Source organism: Meles meles, chromosome 3 (genome assembly GCF_922984935.1).
Source record: "Meles meles chromosome 3, mMelMel3.1 paternal haplotype, whole genome shotgun sequence".
In the NCBI taxonomy this organism is placed as follows: domain Eukaryota; kingdom Metazoa; phylum Chordata; class Mammalia; order Carnivora; family Mustelidae; genus Meles; species Meles meles.
Genome location: NC_060068.1, coordinates 59,730,611 through 59,742,209, shown reverse-complemented (window position 1 = coordinate 59,742,209; position 11,599 = coordinate 59,730,611). Strand labels below are relative to the sequence as shown.

The 11,599-nt window shown below is 38.1% G+C and overlaps 1 non-coding gene across 1 annotated transcript; it reads left to right on the top strand.

Moving 5' to 3' along the window:
- Positions 1–4,664: 4,664 nt before the first annotated feature.
- Positions 4,665–4,770, top strand: LOC123939499. Its single transcript, XR_006817880.1, has one exon. It is a non-coding gene; the product is annotated as a U6 spliceosomal RNA (small nuclear RNA).
- Positions 4,771–11,599: the final 6,829 nt, after the last annotated feature.

The following is an 11,599-nucleotide window of genomic DNA, read 5'->3' as shown; positions in this document are numbered from 1 at the left end:
AGCAATCTACACATTTAATGCAATCCCTATCAAAATACCATCCATTTTTTTCAAAGAAATGGAACAAATAATCCTAAAATTTATATGGAACCAGAAAAGACCTCGAATAGCCAAAGGAATATTGAAGAACAAAGCCAAAGTTGGTGGCATCACAATTCCGGACTTCAAGCTCTATTACAAAGCTGTCATCATCAAGACAGCATGGTACTGGCACAAAAACAGACACATAGATCAGTGGAACAGAATAGAGAGCCCAGAAATCGACCCTCAACTCTATGGTCAACTAATCTTCGACAAAGCAGGAAAGAATGTCCAATGGAAAAAAGACAGCCTCTTCAATAAATGGTGCTGGGAAAATTGGACAGCCACATGCAGAAAAATGAAATTGGACCACTTCCTTACACCACACACGAAAATAGACTCCAAATGGATGAAGGACCTCAACGTGAGAAAGGAATCCATCAAAATCCTTGAGAAGAACGCAGGCAGCAACCTCTTCGACCTCAGCCGCAGCAACATCTTCCTAGGAACAATGGCAAAGGCAAGGGAAGCAAGGGCGAAAATGAACTATTGGGATTTCATCAAGATCAAAAGCTTTTGCACAGCAAAGGAAACAGTTAACAAAACCAAAAGACAGCTGACAGAATGGGAGAAGATATTTGCAAACGACATATCAGATAAAGGGCTAGTATCCAAAATCTATAAGGAACTTAGCAAACTCAACACCCAAAGAACAAACAATCCAATCAAGAAATGGGCAGAGGACATGAACAGACATTTCTGCAAAGAAGACATCCAGATGGCCAACAGACACATGAAAAAGTGCTCCACGTCACTCGGCATCAGGGAAATACAAATCAAAACCACAATGAGATATCACCTCACACCAGTCAGAATGGCTAAAATTAACAAGTCAGGAAATGACAGATGCTGGCGAGGATGCGGAGAAAGGGGAACCCTCCTCCACTGTTGGTGGGAATGCAAGCTGGTGCAACCACTCTGGAAAACAGCATGGAGGTTCCTCAAAATGTTGAAAATAGAACTACCCTATGACCCAGCAATTGCACTACTGGGTATTTACCCTAAAGATACAAACATAGTGATCCGAAGGGGCACGTGTACCCGAATGTTTATAGCAGCAATGTCTACAATAGCCAGACTATGGAAAGAACCTAGATGTCCATCAATAGATGAATGCATCAAGAAGATGTGGTATATATACACAATGGAATACTATGCAGCCATCAAAAGAAATGAAATCTTGCCATTTGCGACGACGTGGATGGAACTAGAGCGTATCATGCTTAGTGAAATAAGTCAATCGGAGAAAGACAACTATCATATGATCTCCCTGATATGAGGACATGGAGAAGCAACATTGGGGGGTAGGGGGATAGGAGAAGAATAAATGAAACAAGATGGGATTGGGAGGGAGACAAACCATAAATGACTCTTAATTTCACAAAACAAACTGGGGGTTGCTGGGGGGAGGTGGGATTGGGGGAGGGGGAGCGGGCTATGGACATTGGGGAGGGGAGGCGAACCATAAGAGACTATGGACTCTGAAAAACAACCTGAGGGTTTTGAAGGGTCAGGGGTGGGAGGTTGGGGGAACAGGTGGTGGGTGATGGGGAGGGCACGTTTTGCATGGAGCACTGGGTGTTGTGCAAAAAGAATGAATACTGTTACGCTGAAAAAATAAATAAAAAGGGAAAAAAAAAATTTAAAAAAAAAAAAAAGTTTAATAGACAGAAAAAAAAAAAAAAAAAAAAAAAAGGTGAATTCACTAAGATCCTATACCTTACTGTCAACTTGCAGTCACTGACAATATTTTGACATTTTTTAAAGATTTATGAATGTCTAATAAACATATGTTCAATGACATGTAAATTTAAACTACAGTGAGGGATTTCATAACTGCTAGAATGGTTATAACCAAAAGACATAATAATAAGTGTTGGTAAGAATGTAGAAAACTGGAATATTTGTACATGGTGAATAATAATGGAAAATAGTACAGTCACTTTGGAAAACCTCTTGGCAGTTTCTTAAAAAGTTAAACATAAATTTATCATATGATTCAGCAGTTGCATTCCTAGGCACTTACCCAAACTAAATAGAAATATATGTCCACAAAAGAATTTGTATATAAATGTTCACAGCAATAGTATCCACAGTGGCCAAATGCCTTCAACTGATAAATTTCTTAAGAAACAGTGGTATATCCATACAATGGAACACTATCCTGCAATAAAAAGGAATAAACTGCTGATACATGATTCTGCAACATGGATGAACCTCAGAAATATTATGCTAAGCTAAAGAACTTAGATGCAAGACTAAATAGTATATGACTCCATATATATGAATGGTCCAGAAGGAAAAATCTTTAAAGACATGTGTAGTTAGTGGTCGCCTAGAGATGATGGTGGGAATGAGGATTCACTGATAATAGGCACAGTGAATCTATCTGGGTTTTTGGACAGATTCTAAGATTAGAATGTGCTGACGGCTCCACAACTTTTAAAAATTTACTACAAATGATCAGTAAAACACTTAAAATGGGTGCATTTTATGATTTGTAATATCTAATGCAATAATGTTGTTTAAAAAATAGTCAATAAATCTGAAATAAAAAAAAAGAACCTAAGTGTAACAAATTAAAATTGTATTATAGCACTTAATCATGTGCTTAGAGCAGAACTTTTTAAGACTAATGTTTTAGTACCTGGGGTTTTTCCCTGACCTTCTGATATCCAGGGAAAAGAAATAATCTGAAAATTTCTCTGTACAATGGGTGGGGAGGGGACACTTTTCGTTCGAGAAAGTCAGGAAATAATAACTTTTTTGGTAATAGAATATTTGTTCTAAATCTCTCATATACAAGCTTTAGGGCCATGGTATATAATAGCAACAAGAATGGCAAAAACATCTTGTAGAAGAAATCACTGGATTTCTATACTAAAATGAGAATATGATATATATCATATGCATATGATATATATATATATATATGTATATATATATATATATATACACACACACACACAACATATCCCCAAATAAAATAAGAATGAACATGCTTTGCTAATTTCTCACTAAATATTACTGGTCCCTAAAAGACTGAATAAAAGGAAAAGTTTACATTATATGTGTGGTCAATACCTTTCAGACACTGCCAGATTTACATATGAATTCTTTATAAGTTATTAATGTATGAATGACAACCTAGAAAAGACTCATACTCTCTGAAGGGATTTGCTACTTTTTCTTGTGATCATTGTTTTTCCTCTCCCAAATTCTAAGCTTCAACCCCCACTCACTACATTCTAGAACCTACTTGTTGTGTAATGAGACTGGGAGTGTTCAGGATATAGGAAAGGATATACAAGAAAGGAGATATAGGAAAAAAGACTAAATATCTATGTGCTGCTCATGTTTGCCACTTCCCCATGTGATGATGTCTTACCCTTACTCTAAAACTACTGTATGATTTGCTCAAATTAGGTATATATCTTCTCTAATGCAGAAACTTTTAAAAGTTAAAATTAACTTAGTCTTATACCAGAAGAATTCCAATTAAATCTTGAAATCTTGTAAACAGACATCTGAATTGCTAAAGAAATGTATGGTTCTTAAAAACATTATTCATTCTTATTACACCTCCATCAGAAAGGATGAATACCCAACTTTTGTATCAACATGGACGGGACTGGAGGAGATTATGCTGAATGAAATAAGTCAAGCAAAGAAAGTCAATTATCATATGGTTTCACTTATTTGTGGAGCATAAGGAACAACATGGAGGACATTAGGAGAAGGAAAGGAAAAGTAAATAGAGGTAAATCAGAGGAGGAGACAAAGCATGAGAGACTATGGACTCTGAGAAACAAACTGAGGGTTTTGGAAAGGAGGGGGTGGAGGGATGGGTTAGCCTGGTTGTGGGTATTATGGAGGGCATGTAGTACTTGGAGCACTGGGTGTGGTGCATAAACAATGAATCTTGGAACACTGAGAAAAAAAAAGTCCTCACCAAAAAAAAAAAAAAAAAAGGCATTATTCATTCTTCCTTCGTACAAGAAACACAGGCCTTAGCAGTGGCCTTCAGCATGCATTGCTTAGAATCAATTGTCTAAATGTATTAGTGTTCTCTACAGATTCTCACATGAACGAAAAACCATTATGTAATTTATGACTAGGAGGATTTCATGTCCCATGGGTTAATTTACCTGAGGATTCTTAGTAGTATTATCTCATGCTTTCATTGTTTGTCCAATCAGTTATCCCCAAAATGCTATAGCCTATTTCAGTTTCAGGGATCACATAGCTCTGACAATCATGGTCTAAGAAAAACATGGTCTTGTGCATGATTTTATATGTAAATATCAGAGACATGCCATCAAACTCTTTGTGCCATTTAAAATTGCCATCAGAGGAAAAAATTGGGATAAGGTGAGAATTCGAACAGATTAGTATACGAGAAGTTACTGTTAGACATTTATTTGCTTACTTATAAAATACCATGTTTAAAAAAATAATTTACAGTGCTTAGTAGGGATCAATAAAATATAATTAACAATAAGTAAAAGTAGATGAGACAAAAATGAAATACATTTACATATTAAAAAAATAAAGATTGAAACCAGCATAAAAACGAACATCTTGTGCTTGCTTCAGCAGCACATATGCTAAAATTGAAATGATACAGAGAAGATTAGCCTGGCCCAGCACACAGAGGACATGAAAATTCATGAAGTGTTCCATATTTAATAGCTAATTTAATTAATTAATTAAAAAGTAAAAACTAGCACCTCATTATTAGTAAGAGTATACAAAGTTTCTAATACATCAGTAAAGAGCATCATGCTCTGGATAAAGAGGCATTCTCCAGCGTCCAGAGATTAAATCTCAACTTTACTTACCATCCCAAGCAGAGTTCTTATAGGTTTGTGTGTGATTTTCTTAACTTGGGATAAGAAAAACAAATGTCAGCGGTTCATGAGCTGAAAGTACTGTGGTAAGTACATAAAAGTAATAACTTTGTACCAGTCAGTAACTGCTGACCACAAAAATGTTTTAGCTTTGGGTGTTACTGAACTTTATCTCACTAAGCAAGATAAAATAGTTGAGTCAACAGGAATTACTCTGTTTCCACGAAGCAGATGTTGTAAGTAAATAATGCAAAAATACGCCTGCCTGCTTCTAATGTAAGCCTGTGGGGAGAAGGATAAATATGCAGCAGACCCCTACATCAGATGACAGAAAAGGAAAGATAACACAAGAAAAAGACGAATTTGGGTAACAACCTGAATCTGCGGCAGTAAGCACTTTGTTTGAATGACTTGATGAAACTCAAAAACAACTTCTTGGTTTCTCCCTTCCACTACACTAGAAGACCCAGATACAATGAATAAACGATTAAAGATTCACAACCATCATGCCTTCTCCAACAATATCCATCCAAATGAAAGATGTCTACATCACAACATTGACCAATGGGAACAAGAACTAGGAATTACTGGGGCGGATGGTTGATGAATGCAAATAAGCAGGCCTATCTTTTTTTTTTTTTTTTTAAAGATTTTATTTATTTATTTGACAGACAGAGATCACAAGTAGGCAGAGAGGCAGGCAGAGAGAGGAGGAAGCAGGCTCCCTGCCGAGCAGAGAGCCCGATGTGGGGCTTGATCCCAGGACCCTGGGATCATGACCTGAGCCGAAGGCAGAGGCTTTAACCCACTGAGCCACCCAGGTGCCCCAAGCAGGCCTATCTTTTAATGGGTTTGACGTGACATCTTTATTCTATTAGTCTGTCAGGATATTAGGGAGATTTTTTTTTTAAAGATTTTATTTATTTATTTGACAGAGACAGACACAACAAGAGAGAGGGAACACAAGCAGGGGAAGTCATAAAGGGAGAAGCAGACTCCCCGGAGAATGGGGAACTTAATGCGGGGATCGACCTCAGGACCCTGGGATCATGACCTGAGATGAGCAGATGCTTAATGACTGAGCTACCCAGGCACCCCTATATTAGGGAGATTTTTGACTTACTGATGCAATTCACTACCATCCCCTTGTTCCTTAAATCAATTGTTCTCAAAATATTAATTATGTGCTTAATTAACACAGCTGTAAGACCCACTCAGGGGCCAATGAGGTCATAACTATTTCATAATAATACCCAGACATAATTTGCCTTTTCACTTGGTTGACATGTACACTGACTGTGCAAAACAATGATGGTAAAACTACTGACACCTTGGGGGCACCTGGGTGGCTCAGTGGGTTAAAGCTTCTGCCTTCGGCTCAGGTCATGATCCCAGGGTCCTGGAATCGAGCCCCACATCGGGCTCTCTTCTCAGCAGGGAGCCTGCTTCTCCCTCTCTCTCTGCCTGCCTCTCTGCCTACTTGTGATCTCTGCCTGTCAAATAAATAAATAAAATCTTAAAAAAAAAACAAAAAACTACTGACACCTTAACATGAATTAAGGTAGCAGCACCAAATTCTTTGTCGGTAGTAGTCTAGGGGTCATTTTATATTGCCATGCACTCATAAATACTATAAAAAAGAGGGGCACCTGGGTGGCTCAGTGGGTTAAAGCCTCTGCCTTTCGCTCAGGTCATGATCCCAGGGTCCTGGGATCGAGCCCCGCATCGGGCTCTCTGCTTGGCGGGGAGCCTGCTTCCTCCTCTCTCTCTCTCTGCCTACCTCTCTCCCTACTTGTGATCTCTATCTGTCAAAAAAATAAAATAAAAATTAAAAAAAAAAAACATTGGATTTCACATAACAGTATTCTTGATGAAGCAGTAAAATTAATTTAATCAACCTCAATCTTTGCATACATCCCTCTTTAATATCTATATGACAAAACAAGAGAGAAAGAAAAAATGTTTCTGCTACATTCTGAAGCATGTGGCTGTATCTAGTAAAAGCCCTTGTACAACTGTTTCAGAGGCAAGCTCGACTAGCTCTCTTTAGTGGAGCGCCATTTACACCTGAAGACACAGTGACAGACTGTAATTATTCAGGCATGTTTTGACAGACATTTTTTTCAAAAATTAATGAAGTGAACCTGTCATTTCAAAGAAAACAACTGACAATATTTGTTGCAATGATAAGCTTTCAAGGAAAAATTAGAATTTTGGAAAATGCGATCTGACACCATGAACTTGACAATTTCCCAATACTTTAATAATATTCTTAGGAGAACACCACTGATGCTAACCAATGTGATAATGAATTTGCCAATTTTTAAAATTTTTTTCTTTTTTACAGAGAGAGAGAGAGAGAGAGAGATTACAAGTAGGCAGAGCAGCAGCCAGAGAGGGGAGGAAGCAGGCTCCCTGCCAAGCAGAGAGCCCGATACGGGGCTCGATCCCAGGACCCTGAGATCATGACCTGAGCTGAAGGCAGAGGCTTAACCCACTGAGCCACCCAGGCGCCCCGAATTTGCCAGTTTTTAAAAGATGCATAACTTTAAAAGATACATAACTCAGTTAACCAATATTTTCCAAATAGTAATGCATGCCGTTCCAGAATTATGCATGAGTAAAGGTAATTAAGATGCAACACAAATCAATGTATTTCACATTTATTGCTTTGAAATATTTGTTGCTATAGATCAAAATTCTATGTTATAATCAACTTTTAACAAACCATCCATTGATAAGTTTTGATATAATTCCAAAACAAAATAACCACAATTATCTTAAAGATTATTACAATACTCCTCCCTTTTCTAAGTGCGTATCTGTATAAAACCAAAATGTCTTCACTATACTTCAAATAGAACAGAACTGTTTGAATGTAGAGATATGAGAAGCCAAACATTAAAGTTTTTCGCAAAAAAATGTGAAGAATGACATTTCTCATTTTTTTTAATTTTGGAAAAAGCAATTTATATAAAATGTTTTAAATAAAGTTAAAATGAAGTACTCAGCTTAAAAATTTCTCAGTTTTAAATTCTAATATAATAAATACTGACACAGACAACTCATATAAGCAAAATTTTTTGGAGTTCTAAATAATTATTAAAAGAGTAAAGGCTGCGGCTGGGCTGTGGGCTGAGGCAGCTCCTGTGGGGCCGTGGGGCAGGGCCTCGGCCTGGCTCCCCTTAGGCGCAGAGATGCCCAAGAAAGCTCGTGCTACAAAAAAGGTTAAGAGCCGGAGCAAGGAACCAGAGAGACCACTTTCTCCCTTAGGTCCTGTGGCGGATGATGTTAAAGCCTGTGTCACAATAGCCATCCATGACAAACCTGGGTCCAAACAAAACCCTGTAACAGAGGTAACAGCAGAAGCTGTGAGGGAGGCCATCACAGCAGCCCTCTCTTCCTCAATTTCCCCTCCTGGTAAGGAGAGGCTAATGCCCAGCTCTCTCAGTGCCCTTCCAAGGTCTGGGAGCTCAGGAAGAGTGACATGGTTTTGGATAAGAAATTGATGTATGGGGTGCCTGGGTGGCTCAGTGGGTTAAAGCGTCTGTCTTCGGCTCAGGTCATGATCCCAGGGTCCTGGGATCGAGCCCCACATTGGGCTCTCTGCTCTGTGGGGAGCCTGCTTCCTCCTCTCTCTCTCTGCCTGCCTTTCTGTCTACTTCTGATCTCTGTCAAATAAATAAATAAAATATTAAAAAATAAAGAAATTGATGTATAAAGATAAAAACACTGGAGAATTGTAAACATTTGTATTGTGGTGGGATCTAAGAGACAATCTTCGGTAAGACCAGAAATCCAGAAATAACCAGGAGAAAGCTGCAGCCTACCTGCAGTTGCCCTGAGGACAAAAGCTATGATGGCTGTTGTTGAGCCCTGCTGACTCTGACAGAACTGGATCCTGACACCATCTTTTCCTTTTGGTCCAGAAGGGTAAATCTGAAAAAAGTGGCGAAGCTACTAGTATCCACAAGTGTAGAAATTAAAGCAGCAAGTCAAAAATAGATAGAGAAATAAATAAATAAATAAATAAAAGCAACTTATGAGAAGTACATCCTTGAGAAGATTTTTAATTGCTATTCATAATGAGACTGTCAAGTAGGAAGATATATTTCAGTGCACTGAAGAACATGAAAAAAAAATCTAAGAACAGGACTCAAAAAAGAAGTAGGTGTTTTAAAAGCACCGTATATTTATTTATTTTTTTTTAAAGATTTTATTTATTTATTTGACAGACAGAGATCACAAGTAGACAGAGAGGCAGGCAGAGAGAGAGAGAGGGAAGCAGGCTCCCCGCTGAGCAGAGAGCCCAATGTGGGGCTCGATCCCAGGACCCAGATCGTGACCTGAGCCGAAGGCAGAGGCTTTAACCCACTGAGCCACCCAGGCGCCCCAAAAGCACCATATATTTAATGTAGGTTCTAACATCTGAACAGTTTGGAACATGTTAGTCCGATTTCATCACATTACAAAGTAACAGAGTTGGAAAAGATCTTCAGGATGACTTCATTCAACCCCTTTCATCCTAGGATGGGGCTTCTCCTATCCAGAAGCTGAGAGACTTGTTCAGGATCACACCGTGCAGGATGGGCAGCTAGAACCCTGGTCCCTTGACTCCTCATTGGACACAGTTTATCCTGATTATAATTGAAGAGATTTTCACAGCACTTCTAGGGTTCTGAGGATTGCCTTCTCTAGAGTTTACAAGTGACGGAAGAAAACCTGTCTCACTGCTTTGTGGTCTTTATATTTTAAAAGGCTTATCTAAATACAAAAATGCTTTTTGTGTCTTTTTAAAACTCTATGGAACATTGTGTGAAAAAGTAAATAAGAATAATCAGGACTTGTAGTTTAATGTTAATTTTTGTCCTGATTGGATGGTGCAGTCTTCAAATCTGGTAGTTCTTATGAATCTCCAAAGATCCTTAAAAGAAGAGAGCCTGGAAGCTATTTTCAATATTTGTAAAAACCTATCGGAAACCATATCTACATTAAAGCTTCAAAAGCTATAATAGATACCTTGTTTTTAAATATCCAATGCAAATTTCAGTGATTTGGTCAGGTAAATAATTTAAGTTCATTACCTTTCCTGATCAGAACCAAAGCAGTTGTGTCCTTTTGTCTAAGTACCTGAGAAAATATATTGGTAGACAAAATGTTTAAAAATACAAAAATCCCCAAGGAGGACCAATAATAAAAATTATTGATGGTGGAAAAAAAAAAGAAAGAGTATAAAGTATATAAAATAAGAAAGAGTATAAAGAACCTGGGTGGCTCAGTTATTTAAGTGTCTGCCTTTGGCTCAGGCCATGAGCCCAAGCCAGGCTGGGATCAAGCTCCCTACTCAGCAGGGAGTATGCTTCTCTCTCTCTCCCTCTGCCTGCTGTTCCTCCTGCTTATGGTCTCTTTCTCTGTCAAATAAATAAATTTAAAAAAAAGAAAAGAAAAGTATAAAGGGTTCCTGTTTGAGAATAATTGCTCTAATTAAATTTTATCCCTTTTATATTTTACCTTGATGATCCTCTCATTTACCAACATGCCCATTTCTGTCCTTGTTATAAATAACCCCTCTTTTATACTCCCCAAACAAGTTCCCCAGATCTATGATACAGAGACTTAGATGACAGGCCCACAGGTGCGCAGACCTGGGATAATCCCCATTAGTAGTAGTAGTAACAACAGCAGTGACAGTACTTTATTTTTCTTTTCTCTTTTTTTTTCTTTTTAACTAAGTAACTACTAGGTCCTATTCGAGTTATTTTATTTCTCATTTCATTTAATTTTCACAATTCCTAGGTTCTTGTATTACTTAGTTCTAAGTAAATGAAAATAACAAGAGCTCATTTGAATTGTACGGAGCACTTCTTTTACATTTCACAACAACAACAAAAAAATCCAAAGGAACGAGTTCAGGGTTGATTCAGCAGTTTAAAGATGTTATCCAGAACATTCTTCTGATCTCTGCTCACTGATTTGAAATTCTTCTGTTCTTCCATCCCCAGTCTGTTGGTTTCCTTCTTCATACTTGCTTCTAATGGTCACAACATTTCTATGCATCATATCCTCATAAGACAAGCTCCAAAATACAAATAATTGGGAGGGAAATAAGATTCTCTTAATATGACACGTCTCACTTACAAGGAAAACCTTTCATAAAACTGCCACAGATTTGGCTGACTTCTTCGATATCTTTGGTTATATTTAACCTACCTCTAACTTAACTGGAGGGAAAGGGGGACTGGTCTATCTAACCCCATGCTAGCAATAGAAACATGCATCGTCCTCTGAGGCTGGGCACATTGCCATTGAACAAAGATTCTAGATTCTCTTGGGTAGGAAATGGCTGATATGTGTGTGTGTGTGTGTGTGTGTGTGTGTGTGTGTGTGTGTAGATAGATGATTAGATAGATAGATAGATAAAAACTGATTAAGTTTCATACACAAGGTTTCTGGATCAGAGAACAGATCATTATACACAGAGTACTTTAGCCCTGGTTCCCCAAACTCTAATCTCCACTGGGCAACAATGGTAAGAGCCTGCTGTCCCCCTGGGGTACTGGGTTTGTACCATATAGCAGGAACCCTGAATTTATGAGATTCTGAAGTTGTATAGGATAGTTGACAGATCTGTATCTCCTTCCCTTAGAGAAAGGGAGAGAGAGAGATTG